Source organism: Rhinopithecus roxellana, chromosome 13, assembly GCF_007565055.1.
Source record: "Rhinopithecus roxellana isolate Shanxi Qingling chromosome 13, ASM756505v1, whole genome shotgun sequence".
Classification (NCBI taxonomy): Eukaryota; Metazoa; Chordata; class Mammalia; order Primates; family Cercopithecidae; genus Rhinopithecus; species Rhinopithecus roxellana.
In genome coordinates, this window is record NC_044561.1 from 36,637,170 (window position 1) to 36,645,042 (window position 7,873).

Genomic DNA, 7,873 nt, shown 5'->3' on the forward strand with positions numbered 1-7,873 from the left:
ATACCACCCTGAACGCAGGGGATCTCGACTGATCTTGGAAGCTAAGCAGGGTCGGGCCTGGTTAGTACTTGACCCCCTGGGAATACTGGGTGCTATAGGCTTTTGGCTCCCTGCCCCTTCCCTCTTTCCCCCTTTTGTCACCCTGCTTCCCAACCGCCCCGACTTCCACTTTTAGGCACGCCTGCGCTGCAGAAGCAGGGGCTGCTTTCCACGGGGGAATGACATTGCCTTCGTCAGCCACCAGGAAAACCGTTCCTGTGCACTTGGATTTTCATTGCCACGGACTTCGTGTACAATCCAATGTCGAGGACACGAGAGAGACCCAGGTCTAGTGCCCTGTGAGCACGCTCCGAGTCATGGCTCCCTCCAGACCGAAAGGTGCACTCTACAAATCTCAGAGCCGCCTGCATCAAGAAGCCAGAAAGGAGCTAACAAAGGAAGAACCCTATGAAACGCACCCCCAAAGTAACCAACCAATCCAAGAAAAAACAGGTCTCAGGGCTCCGTTGGTTTTCCCGCGTGGGTGGCCCTGCCCCCCTATTCTAGCCCCGCTCAAGCACCCTCCACCCTACCCTGGCCTGCTCAAAGGGGCCCTGTCTACCAGACCAGAGCCTTCCTCTCCAAGGCTCTATCACTCTCGCTCTCCAGTTCCCTCACCCTCTCTCTTTCTCTTCTTCCCCTTCTACCTCTGGCTCTTCTGTCACCTCTCCCTCTCTCCCCACCCTCTCTGTCTCTATCTCTGTCTCTCTCCCTTTCTATCTCTCCATCCCTCTCTCCCTTGCACTCCTTAAAGCTGTCTCTTTGTCTGTGTGTGTGTGCCCGCGCGTGTGCGCCCGTGTATATCTGTGTGTGTGTCGGGGTGGGTTTGCTCGTGGTGGGGGTGGGGTGTGTCTGGGAAAGAGGTGATACCCTCTTTCCCGGGATCAGGCTGCGGGGGGCTCTAGTGCCAGCGTGGGACAAAGCAGAGCCTTCCCGCCCAGTTGACCACGGGCTGGGTCTTCATCGGGACAAGGACAATGGTGTGGAGGTTGTGAGAAAAAGGGCCTGCGGGGCTGGGCCGGCTGTTCGCCCCTGAGCAGCCCTGGAGGCTCTGGGTGTGTGGGGCAAGAGGGGTCCTTTCAGGAGGGACGACGAGGGAACCAAAACAATTTTTCCGCGGCAAGTCGGAGGACAGGAGGGGATCCTAGGACCCTGGGCCCTGAACCCTGACGCCTCGGAGCACACCCAGCCCTGAGCTGGCCCGATGTGTTGGAAGATTGGGAGCTGGAGAGCCGGGGAAGGCCTGGGGCATCTGCGAAAGGGAGGCCGCCTGGAGAGTCCAGAGTCCTGACAGGGGTTGGAGGCCTCTGGCGGTCCCGCATGTGGTCTGGTCTGGGCGATGGCAGGACACTCTGGAAGGTAGGCGGAAAGCGCAGCGTGGTGACAGGTGGTGCTTGGGCGGAGAACGGGAGAGCTGCCTGGCCTCAGGCAAGCGGCTCCGGGATGTCTGATCCGAGCCTCGCTGCCCGGGTTGGTGGTGACGCCTGGAATCAGGCGGGCATAGCTGGACCGGGCTCTTGGACCAGCCAAGGCACCACTGCCGTGGTCTACAGCCATACCACCCTGAACACCAGAGAGACCCCGACCTCCGCCCGCACCACTGCTCCCACCACAGGGATGGGGGCACTACAAATCTCAGGACTCACAGAACCAAGAGGCCAGGGAGGAGCCAACAAAGGAATGACGCTACGAAACACACCCCAAAGCCACCAACCAATCCAAGTAAAAACAGGCCTCAGGTCTCCCTTGGTCCTCCCGCGTGGGCGGCCCTGCCCCTCTGTTCTAGCCCGGCCCAAGAACCCTCCACCCTACCCTGGCCTGCTCAAAGGGGCCTTGTCTACCAGAGCAGAGCCTCTGTCTCCAAGTCTCTGTTGCTCTCGCTCTCTAGCTCCCTCACCTCTCTCTTTCTCTCCTTCCCTCTCCACCTTTCGCGCTCTCTCTCAATCTCCCCCACCCCCGTGTCTCTCTCTCTCTATCGCTGTTTCTCTCTCTCCTTCCATTTATAGCTCTCCATCCCTCTGTCCCTTGCTCTCCTTCAAGCTGCCTGTGTCTTTGTGTATCTGTGTGTGTGCTTGTGTTACCGCACGTGCGCCCCCTGTGTGTCTGTGTGTTTGGGAATGGGGTTGCTCGTGATTGTGGTGGGGTGTGTCTGGATGTCCGTCAGTACCTTTGTCCAGGGTTCAGGCTGCCGACTCTATTGCCAGTGCGTGGGTGTCACAGTTGCCATGGTAGTCTCACACACGCAGGTGTGTGGATCTTGTTCATTTTCATGTAGAAAACGAGAGCAAAACCACAGAGAAAAGAAACGTCCCATGCGTCACTGCCTGACGATGGATTCCTGTTTCCTGCAACATGGGGAGTCTCCACTGTGGCCGGTTTGGAAACTGGAAAGGAGAGCGAAGACATGGTGCTGCTTTTCTACCCTTCCCTGGAGGTTTCTGGGTCCCCACAGAGGTCGGGAAACAAAACAGTCAACATGATCACGCTTTTGAGGACTGGAGACACATGAGCAACAGGCCCCCTTGCAGAGGACAAAGAAACCTGGAACCGGAAACCACGCTTCAGTCGGCCTGAGTGTGACTCCTGTGTGGATGGGACTATCCGCCTCGTGTACTCTGTTGCAAGCTCAACAGAGCTATGGGGCTATGTCATCTGTGAACCATGTGGATGAAAAACGGACAACCACCTAGTCTCAGCTCATTGCTCTCTGGGCAATTCACTCATTCCTTTGGAAATGGAATTCGTCTGGATTGCTCCAGGATGAAGTAACCCAGGCTGGCGATCCGGAGAGCCAGTGAGTGCCTCGCCGGCCAACGGGGGCTGTGGGCCCAGCACTTAGCCCACACTGGGCACCCAACATTTTCCCGGAGTGCTGGGTCTTGTTGGTCCTGGAGGCAGAAGACAGTTTTTCTCTCTGCCTTCCTTTCTCTGTTTCTTGCTCCTTTTGTCTCTCAGTCCATCCTTCCCTCTGTTCTTCCCTCCCTCCCTTGGTTTTTTTCTTCCCTTTCTCCCTCCCTCCCTCTTTCTCTCCCTTCCAGGGTCCTTCCATCCATCCATCCTTTCCTAGCTCCTTCCTTCCATCCCACTCTGTCTCCGTTCCTGTCCTCCTCTCTGCCTGCCTTCCCTCTTGCCTGGAAAGGGCAGCAGACCGGTTTGCGCCCGGTCTCGGATCTCCATTTAGTTGCAAGGAGCTCCGTGGTGATGGTGAAGAGGCTGGCAGGACGCAGGTTGGCAAGGGATGGTGGAGCTAAGAGGCGGAGTCGAGCCGCGAAAAGAACTGGCCTGGCTTCTGCCCGGGCCCAGTGTTTCGCGGACTGAGGTCTCGGCCAACCCAACTGAAGAATGCAGGGGGAAAAGGGATGAGAGCTCCGCCTGGTCTGGTTGGAAAACTTAGGCGGCTGTCTACGGACCCGCGCATGCACAGTAGACAGTCCACCTCCCGGTATCTGGGCTGGCTCTGGGATCCCCGGGATGCTCAGGAAAGAATGACAGCCCTCCTCTGTGTGGAGTCTCTCACCGGACCTGGAACTCAGGGATCCTAGACAGGTCAGCTGGAAGGGAAGAGACGCCTCTCCATACCCAGTCAGAGGTTCACCAGGAAGGAGAGGCCGCCTCCCTGCCCCCACCCCGCCCCAACCCCGTGTCCTAAAGCTCCTCAAGCAGAGCCAGGTGTTCCTCCTGGTTGAGGAGTGGTTCCAGCGGAGCCGGCTCTTCCACGTCCTTCAGCTCCCCCAGTGGCGCCGGATGTAAGAAAGGTTGTGCCTTTTGCTGAAACTCTAGGGTCGACAGGAGCTCAGGCTGGAGGGAAGTGCAGACTAGCACTGAGGCTTCTGGAGCCTTTGGGAGGGCGCCTGGATGGCTTGCATCTGTGCTTGATGCGCGGAGGCCTCCGGGGTTGCGGGCTCCGGAGGTGGAGCTGCCCCCATCTTCGGGTTCCCACGCCGCCCTGGCGACCTGGCAGCCCCACCAGGGACTGCCCCGGGACTTGGGTGGCGCAAGCACATCTTGGTCCTGTGACTCAGCTGGAACGGACCCAGGCTGTCCCAGCGAGCACGTGCCCAGCAGGCCGTCGCGCTGCAGGTCCTGGACTTTCTGGCATTTGTTGGGGTGCAGAGGCCACCGAGGAGTCTGAGGGAGGGACAGTCCCACTTCCGGAGGAGCCAGGGCACCCAACACAAAGCCCCAAGTGCAGGGGCAGGTGCGGAGATTCCTGCTGCCTGCACAGGCTGGGCTGGGCTGAAGCAGGGCGACGGCCCTTGCCCCTTGGCTCACGAAAGCCTCCTGTGGGAGAGCCCCAGGCGCGCAGGGCATGTGGGGTGCAGGAAGCCCCTTTCCCCACATCCTGGTGTGGGTGAAGGCGACCGACGAGGGAGCGGGCGGTGTGGGACACCCGCCGGGGGCCACGTTGCACAGGCCTCCGTGTGTGCAGGTGCCCTGCCACCCTGGCCTGGATGCCTGACCCTCCGGTTCTGAAACCAAATCTGAATCCGGGACTCCGGGAGGCCTGTCTCTCTGGCCATTTCTTCCCTGGTGGCAATTCCTGGAAAGCGATCCTGCTCGAGGGCTTGCAGGAGCAGGGCGATCTGGGACCGGGTGACGGCGTTCCGCTTTCGCCTGTCTTCTTGCTGGCCGCCTTTCCCGGGCCAGGGCCGAGATTCCCGCTGGTGCTGCCTCAGCTGGCGTGATCGCTCATTCGGAAACCAAATCTGGAACCTGGGCTCCAGAATGCCGATGGTCTGGGTCAGCTGTTCTCTGGTGGCGATGCCCGGGTATGGGTTCCGCTCAAAGCAGGCTCACAGGACCTCCCTTTGCCTCCGGCTGCAAACGAGTCTCCTTCGCCGTCCCAGTCCTCGGGCTTCCGCGGGGAGGGTGCTGTCGGAAGGTGTCAGGAGAGCCATGCGGGGAGACCTGACCGGAATTTCGCGGATAGACACTGGCAGAGAGAGGCCAGCAGGCTCCCGTGCCCCTCAGTCGGCCTGTGCACGGCACGCAGGTCCAGCCAGGAGGCCGGCCCAGCCAGAGACCCTTAGAAACACCTGCCACCTCCACCCTTCATGAATATGCATGAGCTCCGGGCCCAAAGTCCGGGGTAGCCGAAAGGTCTCCGAAGCCGAGAACCACAGAGACCAGGGCCTTGTGGGGTGGGTGGGTGTAGGGCCAGATTGGAGGGGAAAGAGGGGCTTTGGGGCTGGCTCTCTGGGGTTCTCCAGTAATTCTATGGAAACTGGGAGCCGCTGTCAAATCGCACACATTTTCATGGAGAAACCAGCCTGGAAGTGTGGAGCGTGGAACTGAACCTCGACGACAGTCTTGAGTTTTCCAGGCCCTCTCCGTGAAGGCGACAATGTCTATGGGTGTCGCAGTTGCTGTGATAGCCTCACACACGCAGGTGTGTGGATCACATTCATTTTCATGTAGAAAACCAGAGCGAAGCCACAGAGAAAAGAAACGTCCGGAACGTAACGGCCTGACGATGGATTCCTGTTTCCTGCAACATGGGGAGTCTCCAAAGTGGCCTATTTGGAAACTGGAAAGGAGAGCACCGACACGGTGCTGCTTTTCCACGCTTCGCTGGAGGTTTCTGGGTCCCCACAGAGGTCGGGAAACAAACTGTCAACATGATCACGTTTTCGGGGGCCGGAGACACGCGAGCAACAGGCCCCCTTGCAGAGGGCAAAGGAACGTGGAACCCGAAACCACGCTTCAGTCGGCCTGAGTGTGACTCCTGTGTGGCTGGAACTATCCGCCTCACGCTCTGTTGCAGACTCAACGTGGGGCTGTGTCGTCTGTGAACCATGCGGATGAAAAACGGACAACCACTCGAGTCTTGGCTCATTTCTCTCTGGGCAATTCGCTCGTTCCTTGGAAGACGGAATTCGTCTGAACTGCTCCGGAAGGAAGTGACCCGGGCTGGCGATCCGGAGGGCCGGTGAGTGCCCCGCAGGCCGACGCGGCTGTGGGCCGAGCCCTTAGCCTGCACTGGGCGCCCATTTTCCCGGAGTGCAAGGTCCTGCTGGTCCTGGAGGCAGAAGACCGCTTTTCTCTCTGCCTTCCTCTCTCTGTCTCTTGCTCCCTTTCTCCCTCTTTCCCTCCCTTCCTCCCTCCCTGCTCCCTACCTCCCTTCCTCCCCCTGTCCCCACTGTCTCCTTTCCGATGTCCCTCTGTCCATCTGTCTTTTTCTCACTCCATTCCTCCCTTTCTCTCTGTCTCTGTTTCTCTCCCCATCTCTGTTTTTCAACATTATATGATCCCATTGTGTGTATCTGTGTGTTAACATTTTTTTAGCCATAAAGTTCATTTTCATTAAGGTATGTACATTGCTATTTCTACACGTTATTTATGTATGTGCATTTGTTTAATAGACATAAATTTATTTCAGTTATTCTACAGCATAGTGTAAGCATAACTCGTAAGCAGCATCAACCTGAAAACTGTGTGACTCACGTGACTGTGGTTCTTTTCTATCGCAGTGATGGAGAATAAAGTCTCTATATCTCCAGTTTCTATCTGTGTATTCCCATTGAACTGGCCCCATTTCCTGTAGTGATAGAATACTGTCCCCAACTAAGACAAAAGCTGTGGGCTGCGGGGAGGTCAGGGTTAGAATGACACAGAAGTGAAGATAAGATTCTCTTTTCCACATCTTTATTAAATACAAATTCCACATGAAAGAAATTTAAAATTCCAAACAACATTAATGTCTATTTCATTATTACATAAAATGAAAATTGTAAAGCAACCAAACAAGTAATTAATACTCTTAGATAATGAAAGATTGTATGATCTCGGTACAAAATACAAATAGAATATACATCAAATATAACAAAATGCACTGTATTGTAGTATGTGATGAAATCTCCATATCCTGCAATACAGTACAATCATTTGAAATGTATAAAATACAATAAAATTTAAATTTAGGATGTTTAAAATGAAATAAAACATGAGGCAGGTGAATAAATAAGTACAATTATTTACCATTTAATGTATCTTGACTTAAATTTTATGTAGAAATATTAAAAGTAACACCTTGCATAGTAATTTTATTATATCAAACTATAAAAATGTATAGACATTTTCCCACAGGGAGTGCTAATAATGGTTTGTGAATATTAGTACTCCATGGGTGCAGGCTGGAAGAGTGAGAGCCTATAACCTTTTCCAAATTAAAAGAGAAGCAATTTCTTGGTAAGGTGGCTCATGTCTGTAATCCCAGCACATTGGGAGGCGGAGGCTGGCCGGTCACTTGAGTTCGAGACCATCCTGGCCAACGTGACAAAACTCTCTCTCTATTAACAATACAAGAAACAAAAATTAGCCAGGCGTCGTGGTACCTGCCTGTAGTCCCAGCTACTTGGGAGGCTGAGGCATGAGAATTGTTTGAACCCAGGAAGAGGAAGTTGCAGTGAGCTAAGATTGTGTCACTGCACTCCGGCCTGGGTAACATAGCAAGAATGTCTCAAAAAGAAAAGAAAAAAAAAGAAAAAAGGAGCATGTAACTTCATATTTACTTTTATACAATCTATGCAAATTCACATGATTACATTCTCATATTTTTCTGATTATATAGAAATGCACGACTGTCACCAGATATCCAAAAGGCATCAAATGGCTAACATGAAATACAGAATTTGTCTATAGCCTTAGCGCTCTGCAAAATGCAGGGCTCACCATGCTGAGTATATTGCTCAAGTTTCTTTCCTATGACTTCTTCGGGTTCTGTCATTTGTTAACACAGTGCATCTAAAATTGTCACTGCTGGTCATCTGGAAGAATCTGAGAAGTAGCAGATCCTTGTTCTCATTCCCAGAGCTGCATCCTCTGTTGAGCAGGA

The 7,873-nt window shown here is 54.5% G+C and overlaps 1 pseudogene; it reads right to left on the reverse strand.

Annotated features, from left to right (window-relative positions):
• Positions 1 to 3,684: 3,684 nt before the first annotated feature.
• On the reverse strand, positions 3,685 to 4,996 carry LOC104660118 (annotated as a pseudogene).
• Between the last annotated feature and the right edge of the window lie 2,877 nt (positions 4,997 to 7,873).